This window comes from Planococcus citri, chromosome 3, assembly GCF_950023065.1.
Source record: "Planococcus citri chromosome 3, ihPlaCitr1.1, whole genome shotgun sequence".
Classification (NCBI taxonomy): Eukaryota; Metazoa; Arthropoda; class Insecta; order Hemiptera; family Pseudococcidae; genus Planococcus; species Planococcus citri.
The window spans coordinates 37,219,864-37,234,937 of NC_088679.1; the positions used below are offsets into that span (position 1 = coordinate 37,219,864).

Below are 15,074 nucleotides of genomic sequence, written 5' to 3' on the forward strand. Positions count from 1 at the left end.
GCGAATTTCTTTATATTCAATTTTGGCTTATTCCCTACCTATTGAAAAAGGAATAAAATTTTTAATAAATTGAGATGGGTAAGTGATAGACTCGAAACGATTGGTGATGATTTCAAGACTTTCTGGAGCTTATAGCAAATTTTTAATTTTTCGAGTTGGAGAAAAATCGTCTCAAAAAGGACCAACATAACATTGAGAAATGATTTTACTTGACCTTCATAATCAATTGATTCAATTGACGGTGCTTTTAATAAGCTACCTATTTTAAAAGCTCTGACAGTTATTTTTTTTATTTTTTATTTTTGGTGTTTATAATTGCAAGATTATTACACCCGTGTAGAGAGGGGTTCAGATTTGATTTATTAGGTTGGTTTTTTTTTAGTAGGGTTATGAATTTTTGGATTTCAGAAGGGTTGTCTGGGATAGTCATTGAATTTGAGTCTATTTGGAGAGATAGTCCTTTTTGCTGTAATTTAGGACAGGTGAATAGTAAATGTTGAATGGATGTAGGTTCATTTTCGCAGAATTGACATGAGGGTTTTGGAATTTTTTGGTAGAGGTGGCTGTGTGTGATTTTAGAGTGACCTATTCTTAGACGGGTTATAATTATTTCTTCTCTTCTGTTTAAGTGATCAATGTTCTTCCAGGGGTAGATTATTTTTTTGTGTTGAAAGAGTTTGTTTGATGTCTGTGATGACCAGAAATTTTGCCATTTTGAGTGAGTATTTTGTGTAAAGAATGATTTTATATCGTCAAGGGTGAAAAAGGTGAAGGGTGGGGGGTTAATGGCTGATTTTGCATAGGTGTCAACAATTTCATTTCCTTCGATGCTTACATGACTAGGGGTATACATAAGGTGGATGGTGTGGTTTGAATTTTGGAGATCTAGCAGAATTTTGTGAATATTTTGAACAATAGGGTGATCTGAAAAAATGTTTTGTATGGAGATTAAGGAGCTAAGAGAGTCACTATGTATTAAAAAGTTTTTGTTTTCAAGCTGTGTGGTGGATATGTTCAAAAGACAATGGTTAATTGCAAGAAGTTCGGCAGTATATATTGAAGAGACCTCATGAATTTTAAAATATCCAGTATGTAAGTTCGAGATCTTAGAACCGTAAGTAAAACATAAATTGAATTCTGTGTAGTTTGATATGAGTTCCAGATAATGGCTCTTGGATAATTTCTCAGTTGAAAATCAATTTGTAGAGGTTTTAATAGCCAAGGAGGGTGGGTTATGGGTTTTTGAATGAGATTTTTGAGATCAATGTTAATTTTTTATTTTTCAAAAAAAAATGTTGAAATGAGAATTCGAACCAGCAGAAATGAATTTTGAAAAGTGCCCAAATTGATCAAAATGGCTTCAAAGATGGTAGATCTGGATTAATTATGGGAGCTGAATTTTTTTATTTGATTTTTCATAAGTAGGTACCTAAGTATAATAAGTAGGGACGATGTCAGAAAGTAAACAAGATTTTTTTTATTTTAAAACGTAATGTCAGAAAGTCAACAGCTCTTTTCTAAAATTTTCAAAAACGAATCTCACATTGATTGATCGATTTTTTTCAACGCCAACTATAGTTTTTTTTAAAAAAGTTTTCAGTGGTGAAGAAGGGGTTGAGTTGAGGGGAGTGACATTTTTATCAAATTAGGTATTTTGAGATTCATATACGAAACGTTAAAATTTCAAAAAAACGAAGCAAAGCGATCACACATCACCCTTTTAATGCAGACTTATCACATCACAGGCAGAAAAGAGGAGAAAACCAGCCTGTTTTTTTCACCAAGCGTAAAAGCTAATTAGAGCTTGTATTTTTTTGTTTTCAAAGTAAGTAGATACCTGAATATGACCGCGGAAAATAATTTTATTAGCTTTTTACTGCGCTACGTAAATACGTAAATGTATTCATTACTTTTGATTACACCGGTGGTAGGGAGTTTTGTTTTTTGTACGTCATAAAATGTGAAAAAAATGAAACTAATATTAACATCTCGGTCTTCTTTTAAATTCATAGTATCCAAGGTTTCAAAGAACGCGTAGTTTATAATATTAAGTACATACATACATATAACGTTTGGTGAATTTTTCGACCAAAAAAATTCGCTGTAATGTAATAAAATTTATCTTGTTGCGTGCTCAGTTTACATTTTGTATGTACATCCGAGCTACTTTGATAAATGTTTTTTACGTTTGAGAATGATTTTTTCGTCTAGCAGCCGCTTCTAGACGGCTGAGAAATTTCTATTAAACGAGTACATATTTTCTTTATAAAACAAATGGATTTTTTGGAAAAAATCTCGTACCGATATAGTATAATTTCATAAAGTTATCGAGCTTTGATTTTAAAAATCAACATTTTCACATGCCCGAAGCCAAACAGATTCATTATTTTCAATCGGCTCGGGCTCGTTGTGTATGTATTGTATGATGCCTATGCCTTATGAAAATAATAAGCAAATTATTTCCAAGCCTTTAGACACAATGGTATTGAAAAAAATAATTTCACGTGGCAGTGGAACGGCTGGATGACGAGAACGATACACTTTGATTTAATCTACTTAAAGTGCATCTCGACGTCAGCGTACGCGTGTTTTTTTTCATCGATAGCCATCTCGTTCGTTGTAAAAATTTTAAAAACATGTTTAAAATCGTAAGTAAACTTTCATTTCTATGGTTATTTACGCGTGTAGTTTAATCCGTAGGCAATATTTTGGCGTTTGTTTTGAAACCTACGAAGTGTCATCACACTATACATATACAACGTAGATTGCGAATTCTTATCATTAGGTTATTTCTACACCTGGAACACGTGCGGCATAATTTGAAAACTTTTCCGAGATATTATTCGAAATTGTGTAAGCGTTGAAACATTTACAGCTTTATGCCAGATTTAACCCAAAATTATGTCACTGTTACGAATAAACTTTTACAATACTTAATACTTAATGAAGAATCGAGAGCAATTTTAATTTCGTAATTTATTGAATTTGATAAGTTTTCCGTTGTTGTTTCGCTTGTTTACGCCTTATACGTTTTAAGCATGTTCAAGGTTAAGCTCGCGATCTGCAAAATGTAAATTTATAAAGTTAAGCTGATAATTTTCCCTTTCCCTATTGAAATTCGTGAAATGTAAAAAGGAAACGTAAACAAATAAGAAATGAATTTATAAATCATCAAAAAGATATACGAACAAAATTTTTAAATGGAAAAAGAAATGTAAGAAAGGTTTGCTGTTATTCGTGATTTTCAGATGATTTAAAAAATTTCGAATTAAGGCAAAATTGTTGGAATTGAGTTTTTTACGTAGGTAGGTACATTTTGTTTAGAAATACATCAATGAATGAAACTATGGAGTTTTTCTTGTCCTTGTTCAATACAAGGAAAAAAGAACTTGAAAGACTGAATTAAGAGGCTGAAATCTGATAATAGGGTATAGATTTATTTGGCTTTTCGCTAAACGAGGAAATTAATTTGTAAGAATTCATTCATCTTCATTGTACTATTACTTTCCTCTTATCGACAATTTAATAGCTAAAGTAAATAAAATTTCTTAATTTTGTTTTCAACGAAAAGAAAAAAAATTGAGACTAAAAAGATAGGAAGCAATCCTTGTTTTTGAACATTTAAAAAAGATTAATATCCAAAACTTCAAAAAGCGGTAGGTAACATGTATACTTTCACTCTTGTTTTTATCCTTTCGCCTCTTTCACCCAATTACCCACATTTCGGGGTTTTCTCATTCAGAAATTTAATAATCTTTTTAAAAAAATTGGAATCATTTATTCCAAAATTTTATCTAGATAAGAACAACAATTAATAAATACAAAAAATTTCAATTAGATATAGATTATAGATGTTATACTTTTTTTTTTGCTGAAAAATGTCGTTTTTTTACTACGTACAAGGTACCTCTTTATATTTCTGATAATATTTACACTTATGCTGAACAGAAAACGAAAAATCAATTAATTTTCAAAAAAGCTCAGCGCGACGTAATGAAGTTGCTCTAAATGCATCAATTTTTTTAAAATTCGGTTTCTTTCAAACAGAAAATTTTTGATTTTCTGATATTTTTTCTTTTAAAATATATGTAATAGCCAAAAGAAATAGGTACACCTGAAGTATTCGCCTGGAAACCGGTTCAAATGTGGATAAACTTGTTGGACAGACTATAATTCATGCTCCTCAACTAGATTTTCAGCTGCCCAAATTAATCTCCAAACGAGCATTTCGTGGCAAAATTCAAAAATTGTAGAAGTATTCGGATTTTCAAACATTCTCCTGAATACATTACCCCTTTAAAAAAAACAAAACCAATTGCCATTTTTCCAAATATATAATCAATTTCCGGAATCTGTACAAAAATAGGCGACATTTGAGGGTTTTTTTTTGTCAAAATTGCAGAGATCTGTTTCTTTTGTGAGGGGGAGGGGGTGGAATCAAACATCGCAGGAAGTCTTGTTTTTTTGCCAAAATTGCAAAAATCCTATTTTCTTCTAATCATTGTCAAAAAAATCGTTCATCAAATTTCCAAAAAGGCTTAGGTACTTTTTACCAAAATCGTAGAAAACGCTCTTTTCGGGTCAAAATTTTCAAAAAGTCTTAGGTTTTTGTCACAAAAAACATTTTTTTGTCTAAATTTTAAAAAAAATCAATTATGTCAAAAAATTTGTCAAAAAAAAGTCAACATTTCCAGGAAGTTTTGGGTTTTTTGTCAAAATCCCTAAAATGCCGGTTTATTTTCATCTTGTTGTAATTTTCCTAAACGTGTTTCTTTTCATTTGTCAAAATTGCAACAAAAAAAAATCCTCCTTCTTTATCAAAATTTCAGAGAAGACCCCTTTTTGGGAAAATTCATTCGGCGGAATGATGATCATGCTGGATAATTCGAAAATCGCATCAGAAGTTCCAGAATGGCATAAAAAAAATTAGAATTAAGTACGCATTCTCTATCATTTTGAAAAAAATGTCAAAAAAATATCCGAGACCATGAGTAAATCTTTTCTCTTTCAGAAAAAGAAAAACATTCCATTTTGCCTTCCTATTTTAGCATAGGCAACACTTATAACATGCAGGAATTATTTTAGCATATTTTTTTAGAAGCAATGCAACACAAGTGAGATATGTTTTCTAAAATCCAACTTCAAAATAAGGTACACAATAACATTTCTCTCAATTTTTTCAATTTTCGTTTTTTTGGAGGGGAGGGGGGAGAAAATAATCACCAGTCTTGGATTTTTTTTTCAACTTGAAGATGATTGAGGAGGACAAGAGTCAAACAGTCCCATGCTCTATCCCTCTGAACCTGTATTTAGAATAGATTTTTAATTTAAATTATAAAGAAATAAAAATTTGAAAAACTTAATCTACGAATAGGAAATTATAGTTAATTTTACTCGTAGTTATTTGTACCTCTCATACAATAACTTCTCTCCTCACACGTCGAAATCAATTTTTTTTTCATCGTCTCACTCCAACGATACGCTTCGATAAGTAATTCGCCACATATATATTTACAAATAATACGATTTAAAGCATTTCAAAATTGTTTTTCCAGATACTCCTTTGTTCGCTTTTATGTGCGGTCATGGCTATGGCTGCTCCTCCGATTATTTTCACGAATGGCGTTGTAGCCTCATATCCACACAGCATGCTACTCAGACTTCTGATTCCGGCTACTTCTTACGCATACGCTGCAGGATATGACGCCATTGATTCGTACGAACCTGTAGAGCATCACGGATATAGAATCTCTTATTAGCGAAGAACTATTTTTTAGAAATATTGTGCTAGGTTTTGATAAAGTTCTAAATGTATACAACCTTAGACTATAAGTTCATTATTAAGTATCTATACGAGTAATTCGAATTTTTATGCGTAAGTATAAGTATTAGTGAATTTTTCACCCTTCTTTCACCAAAAAATAAATAAATAAGGAAACAAAACTATAGTTCTCTCGAGTATTTTCTTCGTATCTCTAACTTATACGTAAAACATTAAAATGCAATTTATAGAAATAAAATTAAAAAATCAAAACATAAAGTAGGTATACTTACCTACTTGATAATACCTACATATAAGTATTTTCTAATTTAATTTTCGAGTTTTTTTTCAATTTTTAATTATTATCCAAACATTTTGGACCCGAACCGAAGTGACCTCGGGAGTTGAATTTCAAAATTTTCAAAACTTTTTCTTAAATTGCCATTCTTATCAGGTGATTGCGAGAAAAACTGCTGAATTTTAAGAACTGTGCTCATTCAATACCATTGTGTATTTCTTTTTGGAAAATTCGAACTCTGTATTACTCCTAAATTTTTTGATTGAACAGCTGAATTCTGTTTCGTAAGCCATTTTCATGGATGGATCTCTTATAGCTCCAGATGAAAAAAATTAGCAAAATCTATGACTAAGTGACTGCGATCTTCTCTTTTCTAGAAGGTACCAAAGTTGAAATCTTGTATGTTTTTATCTCAAAACCACAAATTATTTTATTTTCAAGCACTCAAAATAAACACTTCCTTATCTGAATAGATGAGTAATCCAAAATTATAAAATATTCAAGCAATATTTCCCTACTTTTGGAAAGTCGAAATTATTATAATAAGTATTGAAAATGGGCAAAATAATAGGGTATAGGTATCAAATTAATGTAAATATTACTTTTTGTAAAAACCCACGCTCAAAAAAAACTTCCAACATTATTCCTTTGTTTTTCAAATAATTGTCGCGTCCTAAATTAAAGTAATTTAAAGCATCGAAAGTTTGTTATTTTGACCCAACACGTAATTCGTTTCGATCAACATCAACATTATTGGTATTTTAGCGCAACAGTCATTAAAAAAATTTAATTTCATTTGTTTTGACGCGAATTTACGTCAGACCCTCGTGCTCTTTGCTCAGATCGTAAAACAATATTTCTAAGGCTTCGTACCTACAATAAAACTGGAAAAGCATGCCTATTTTATTCTTCCAACGTCGTCGATTACTCGATATTGACAATCTTTTTCCTAATTTCGCGAAAACAACCAAGTCGTAGGTATTCGTACGTAGGTACTTGAAATAATTCAAAAGCATTGTAGTCACGAGATACGAGTAATGTGTGCAACTTTCATGTATGAACAAGATGATAGAATTTTAATAGTTTTATTTATCTCGTGTCATAATAACGAAAAAGACGTGTTTTCGTGTCGCGAACTTTGTTCAACGAGACATGTATTTTTCTCTCGAAAAGGTAAACAAACTATATAGAAAGTGTTTGAAAATGGAGTAAACTCGTTTCCTCAAGGTACAGTTAATTATAAAGTATAATTTTAGTTGACACGCCACGCTGTGCCTTTATACCAATGTCAATTTACGTTGAAATTGTGAATTTCCAATTTTCTATCAACGGGGAAGGACTAGGTGGAATTATTGTATATACGAGAACGTCGCAAAAAATTATTTTCCGAAGTGAAGAAAAATTTATAACGGATACCGAGAGCTTTTTTCAATCGTGGAAGATGTTAAATTTACTCAGAACCCCATGACGTACTCGGTAGGCAATTAATTTCGCATCGCTGTTTTACTTTTCGAATAACTTGAGCAATGAAGGAAAAGTGTTGAGCAGCATGCATAACCTTGTGTCGCTTTTACCGTAACAATAATACTGTCTGATGAAGTGAAACTACATCCAACGCTATCTGCGATACGATAATGAAACCAATTCGAGTCTTTTTATTGGGATTGGAAGGTCTATGCTATAGAAAATTCGGAATTTTTTTCGACATTTTTTCAAAATTCATCGTAAATTGGAGACTCAATAGGTTTCTAAATAGGCTCATTTTATGGAATTTTTTTTCTCAAAACCGACTAATTGGAGAAAGGACATCGATTTGGTACGATCAAATCAAAGTTCTTCTTCTTCGTAGTGATTCGATGAGAAAAGGAAACCATAAAAACATATATGCGAATCTATTTGCCTAACTTCGTTTCCGTAGGAGGTATCAATCAAACTTCAATTGACAATAATTGGCACGAAGCCTAAAAAATTCGACACCCAGGAAGAAAAAATTTCGTACTTTGTGAGTGGGAAAACATGCTTTTGGATTGTTGCAAATACGAGTGAAAGTATCAGACAAGTTACGTATTTGCAAATTACTTTCACTGTTTATTCAAAATTTATTCCGACTAGCCTCATCCCACACTCTGATATCCTCGATGCAAATCATTTCAAAGCGCCTGTACTTATACTTTTTAAGAAATATAATTAGTTTGTTGGCGCGTTTAAATGGCCTCCATACTTTGACGTCACCGTCGTCGGTTGAGAACATCGAAATACTGTTGAAATCTTAGTAAAATGCCGTCTGCCTAATTGAAATTTCCACTATTATGGCTTATGGATACATTGTCGAGTATTTTTCCAAAGGCAATTTCTTTTTTCCCAAATGTTGGCAATGGGGAAGGTTTTGCTGTTTTTGGAAATGAATTTATTGGAGTGACAATACACGAGTTTGTGAAAATATCGAATAAGTAAATGAAATTAACAATAAGTCAAAAAACTAATCAAATTTGGCTTGAAATAGAAAAGTAGTCAATGTAATTACAAATAAGATTTTTATTGAATGGATGGGTGATACTTACACGTAGGTTTAAGAAAATCATTCGTCAGTCAGCACAATACGCTATAAACGCACACACGTAGTACGTAGGTATCTAACTACATATATTATTTTTTTCCAAAATTCCAATTACACATTCGAGTGACATCGTGACAATTCGTTACATCAATAAGAACTTTTCCAATAATAGATTTTAATTTTTAAATAATCACTGCCTTAACTGGATCACGCTAGAATCGTTGAAATATTAAAAATCTGAGACGATGATTGATGCTTAAAAGTCAATGAGTGAAATTAATTGAAAAGTGGGTTAATTTTTTTCAATTCTTTTCTAATTTTTTGCAAGGTTTTTTTTTAGTTACCCGACTTCAATTTAAACGGGACCGCGACTTTTGGATCATTTTGAGCCTCCAGCGTAATTCTTGATTTTTTCAGAATTTTTGAATTTCTTCAGAAGTCGCAGAAATCAATTTGACCGGCTAAAAATTAATTTGTGGCTTATTCTCGACCTGTTTTACGAATTGGTTCACATTTTATCTGATTTTGTGTGTTTTTGTTTTGATCAGTAGATAGGTATTTTAAGAGAAAAAAATTTCAAAAAAACACCTAGAAGGCGTTTATTTGTAAATCAGTCAAAATGTGGATAAACTCAGTCCAAAAATAAGGCACAGTTCGATTTTTAGCATGCTCAAATTAATTTCCACGCTTTCTGGAAAAATTCAAAAGTTCTGGAGAAATCAAAAAAATGGCTCCAAAAAATCTCAAAACAGCATGGTTAATTTGGATTTGAAAGATTAGTTTTAGAAAACAGAAAAATTGTGATTTTTCAAATTTTTTCCCAATTAGATTGACCTATGCTGCCTATGCATGCTGGACCAAAAAAATGGCTCAGAATGTCCTTTAAAGATTATTTCAAGTGTGAATTGATTCATAAGACCAGTCGAGAATAAGTCACAGCTCAATTTGTAGCAGCACTTCCTTTTTTGCGGAGGGGGGGGATTACAAAATTCTGGAGAAATTGAAAATCACGATGGAGGCTCTAGAACGGCATAAACTCGTAAAAAATCCAAAAATCATTTTGGACGATTAAAATGTTTTGTTTAGGGGGTGGGGGGCAGTTCTGATTGTTTAGTTGATTTTTATATTGTTTTAAATAATTTTTCCTCAAAACAGTTTATTTCTATGAAACTGGAGTCTTGAAAAATTGTCGGTAAAGTTTCAAGTCGATTTTAGTAATACCTCCATATGAAGGGCCTATATGAATAGAACTAGGAAAGTCCTTTTTTTTCAGCTGAACGATTTGTTCAGGAATTTTCATACATTTTATAAAATTTTCGAGAATTTTCATCGTAAAATTTTCATAATTTTTCTGAAACAGACACGTAGGTACATATACTCACATTTTTAGAAAAAGAAAAGAATAAACAAAAAAACAAACATAAATTGCCAAAAATGATTAATTTTGGATTTTCAAAAAAATTCCCCAAAAATCAAAAGATTAATTTGGGTAGCTGAAATTTTACTAAGAGGGGTTTCAACGAAGAATCAATTGTGGGCCTACTCAAATCGGAAACAAAAACGCCTCAAAACATTTTCTTATAATGAGCAAAAATGTATGAATAATTGTATCAGGCAACGCGGTAGAGTTACCCCCTGTCCTCCCCAAGATTTAATTTTTTGAAGACATACGATAGACCTTGGGAATTATTGGATCACAAAAATGGTTGTAAATAATATTATTTTCCTATTTTTATCACGAGTATAGAAATGAATTTCCACATTCAAAAACCATTTTTCTACATGAAGAGTCCAGGGAAAGAACCAGGTAAGTCACTTTTTGAAACTTTTGTGCTACAGTATGATGTTTTGAAGTATCAGAATGCTCCAATTTTATAGTGAATTTGAATTTCATCAAAGTAATGACTGGAAATACATCTCACAAGATTCCACAAACACAACTTGAGAAATAGTCGAATAGTAGAAAAAAAATGAAGAGATACGCTCTTTTCGTGAAAAAAATCAAGCAAAGAATCGACAAATTAGTGTTTCGCAACAACTTGAATTCGATGAAAATAGATTATTATGATGACATTATGAAAAATTTCGCATTCTAAATAGTTAACGATGTTGAAATTTTCTTCCTGCCACCTCACATTTGGTCTCGGCTCATTTCTCTCCCCTTCTCTTTTTTTTAAAGGGCATTTTAACCATAAAAAATCGATTTTTTTCAAAATCTAAATGGAATAAGTACATTTTTCTACTCCTCAGCGTGAATATAATTCAACCCTAAACTCATTTTTGAAAAAAAGTGACTTGGGTGCCTGATTCTTCGTTCTTTCCGTGGACTCTTCATATGACTTTGTAATTTTAGAACTTTTGATTTCGGTAAAAAAAAAAAAAAACTTAGGTACTTACTTACAACAATTATTTCATGAAAAAATAATGACGCTTAAAAAGGCAGCATTGAATTTTTTATTTCAGAAAAAAATCCATATTTTGTTGAAATAACTACTGAGGAACTGAAACATTTTATGATATCGAAAAATGAATCAGTCCATCAAAAATAAGCCTGCGTTTCGACCCATTCGAATTAATTTTCCCGCTTATAAAATTAAAACGTACAACTTTATGTCGCTTTTTACAAAATGTTTATTTTTAATTTTACAATTTTTCAAAATACATATTTTCACAACATCGCTAAAACAATATTCGAAGTAAGTATTCACGCTGAAAATGCAGGAAATCGGAATTTAATTTGAATTTTTTTGTCCCTTCTATAAGTACGTGGAATTTTCCTTTTTCTCGTATAATTCAAAGTATTATTGGTGATCGTTTTGAAAATTTCAACGTTGGCTGTGTCCACGTGCTTTAATCTGGTCTGTGATTCACCCCATCTGTGCATCTTGCTTGAAACAAGAATTCGAAAAATTTGACGAAAATACGACGAAATTATTATTTCTTAAGAACAACCATGGTAGAGGAGAAAAAACTCGGTGGAATTTTTTTAAAAAATCGAATAAAATGTACGTCGAGACTCATAAAACTACTCGCTTTACGAGTAATTCGGGGGAAAAAGAACTCGAATTTCTCAATGAATTCCACTCGATGCTATTCCATTCATCCAACACCAACTCCTACAACGATACGTTCGTATGAATGAATCCAACGAAGCAAAACTTTACGCCAAATGACAAAAATTAGGGAGCTAACACGACTCGTAGCATTCATATAAAGACTCAAAGGCCTTAAAAACGGCGTTGTCTTACTACATGTAGGACATCACTTTAGCAATCAACTAGAGCACGATAAAAAAAAAACCTTTACAGAAACATTACAACTATGGTATGAGTATGACACACGAGACCTATTTTAAGTAGGTACATCACAGATGAAGCATTATTCATAAATGAAAAAACAATAAGTTATCGACGCGACGAATTCACTCGAATAATTCGCATCTTTTAACCTTGACATTTTCCAGTTGACGAAGCCTACATATGTGTCTGTCGCTGTATTCATAAGAGAATAATATTATAAGATAGAATGAATCCTCAATTACATACGTAGAAAAAAACCACAGTTGACAGAGACCAGACACATAGGATCCTATTAAAAACTATACGATGAGATTACAAAACGTCTGAAAACGGTTGGAGATGTTTGGCAACTTCTTTTCAATATTGTATTTAGCACATGCAAATTCGCTATACCTACTCGTACGGTTACCTATACGTATACGAGTATTATGTAATCGACAGAGAACATCAACCGTTGCACATCTGCGAAGACGAGTTCAGTTTCGGTTGACACTCTAGTCCATAAAAATACATCTTAAATCACGCCGATTATTCCGGCACACATCAAATAAAACTTCAAGTAGTAAGTGACAAAAAAAAAAGTCAATTCAGATCCGCATAATGCGCTCGTCTATAAACGACCAATTACTTAACGATAGGCTACGTAGTATAATACTACAGTCGTGGGATGTTGTCAAAACTCTTATAAGTACCTACCTATGTATGTTTATTGGACTACGACAGATTTGTATATGCTAAAACGTGCCTCAATCGCCAGAATCCGGGAGAAAGTATTTCATGGTAAAAAAAAAAACTAAACGCCTGGTTAAATAATACACCTATATCCACGGAATTGAGCCGCTTCTAATAGAGAACAATTAACTAAAATTACACAATATGAATAAATGGAGCAGGCATGCGCTATTACACACCGAAAGTCCGCGATTCCGAATTACACTAACAGCTAAAATAATGCTGCTTTTTTCAGCGAATAAATTTATAATCCATTACGCACTTTCATTGCGATGCGGATTACCGTTATGTGAAGGTTACTCAATTTTTAATTAAATCATTTCGCAATTAGCTCTCGACGCAGCGGAACACTCGTCGTTGTATCATTCCGATTGACATTTCCTCGTGGAAACGAACTTACTTTGAATGAAAACAAAATTACTGGCTAGGCTTCTTTATATGCAATGAGAGTGAAATGTCTTGTCTGTCATACGAGCGAATTTTTCGATATAAGGTACCTATACGAGGGAATTGAAGAGTGCTGGCTACAAAGCCATGGTCATTGGTTGTGACTAAAAAGGCAGAGTTCAAGTTGAATTCGTGAATAAATATGTATCAGGAAAAGGAAATACTTTATTGGAAAAAAGTCGTAATTTTATTCTATTAGAGTTGTTTTATAGGCAATTTTTTTTGTTTATGGAGCAACTCTGATCAGGGGTGCTGTGATCCCCCTAGGCATTTGGCGAGCTCCCCCTATTTATAATTAAAACTCCCCCTCCCCATTTTATATTTTGAAAATTCAAAATTTTTAGGAACGTAAAATAAAACATTTGAAGCAATACAAAATAAATTTAGTCCAAGCGAAGCGAGGGCAAATTTAAAAAAAATATCATGAACTTAATTAGCTATTTTTGCGCTGTAAGAGACAAAATTGATTTTTTTGGAAGGTGGAAGGGAAAAATATTCTGCTCCCCCCTCCGCAAAAAATATCAGGTTCACAGCACCCCTGACTCTGATTGAGATGAAATTTGGCTTATTTAAAAGACATTACCTATCAGCCTATCACCAACATCTCAGAACCAAATTTTGAGCTGTTGAAGTTGATTTCTCGAGGTTGCAGATGGGTTCGAAAGTGGTCACAATTGATTCGGATGATCGATTTCAGAACACAAGCTGGTTTTTAAATATTCATCTCAGATTTACAGTCCTTTGAAGTAGGTAGGTACTTTTGGTAAAAAAAAAATCAATAAGCTTTATCTGTTGAGTAATTTCTGCTATTTTCCAAAAATTGAAAAATTTACTTTGGCAGCTCAAAATTTGGTCATCATGTCATGTGAATGATTTATGCTCTTCTAGCGAGTTAAACAAATGTCAGCTTGATCGGAATAAGACCGTTTTTATAGGTAATAAGAGTTTTCTTTGTGAGAAAAATTCTACATTTTTTTTTACTTTCCAGCTCTATTTATAGTAAGTATCATCAAGGTTTTTTTCAAATCAAAGGTTATATTGCAGAGAAATGGACCCAGCCCCTCTCTTATTCCAAAGCAAGTATGTTTTTTAAAAAAAAAATTGAGGTTGGAAATGTGTCGTTTACGAAACAAAATTTCTCCACAAGGTTTCCTCTATGACGAAGTCTTCCCCCCCTCGTTCTCCCCCTCCCCTCCTCCCTCCTTTCTCCTCAAAATGATAACTTCGTTTTCAAAAAAAAAAAACTTACTCATTGCAGAAATTTCTTACAAAAAAAGTTTTTTCAAAAAGGGAAGTTTTCTTAAATAAGGAATTTCCTGGAAATAAGATTTTCAGAGAGCGGTTTTTGTTCTCGTGTAGAAAAGCTTTTTTTGGAGAAAGTTTTTCACGAGCGACTTTTTCTAAATCAAAGTTTAACACATTTTATTCCATGAACTTTCCATGCCCTTTTTGCCCTTCATTCCTTCAGCACAGTATTCAGTATTGCATAACCAAATACCAATCAATTCAATTCAATAGCAAAAAATAAGTAAAAAAAACATCGAAAATATGATATCCGTTATCAGTTCAATCGATGACCTTGAACTCGTTCAATGTCGTCCTAAGTACCTACTCATAGCAGATCATAGAATATAATGCTCCCGAGATCTGATATCTTTCACTAAAATCAACTAAATAATGTTTGCTTTATTTTTTTTTTAATATTTCAATTTTGTAAGAACAACAACCCATTTTTTTAAAAAATAATAACTTACCTATTGAAATTATTCTTGCGATATAAATACCGTTAAATTTAAATACTTGGTTTGATGTGCATTCGAGTCAGTCATGCAACAAAAATACCTATCGATAAGGTGTGAAGAAAGTAGATGTAGGAGGGATAGTCACCCCTCTCGCCCCTCCAACGAATTTCATTTGGCAATTAGATAAAATCAAGAAAAATTTGGCTAAATTTCAGTGGGTAATTTTTTAATAAAATAT

At 32.2% G+C, this 15,074-nt stretch overlaps 1 protein-coding gene and 1 long non-coding RNA gene across 2 annotated transcripts in view; one reads left to right on the plus strand and one right to left on the minus strand.

The window, feature by feature from the left end:
- LOC135839579 (calphotin-like) overlaps nt 1-15,074 on the minus strand; it is a 101,671-nt gene that overhangs the window by 80,378 nt on the left and 6,219 nt on the right. The gene's annotated exons all lie outside the window — the stretch shown is intronic.
- On the plus strand, nt 2,513-5,948 carry LOC135839580 (uncharacterized). The gene is made up of 2 exons (XR_010557621.1): nt 2,513-2,648; nt 5,556-5,948. It is a non-coding gene; the product is annotated as an uncharacterized LOC135839580 (long non-coding RNA).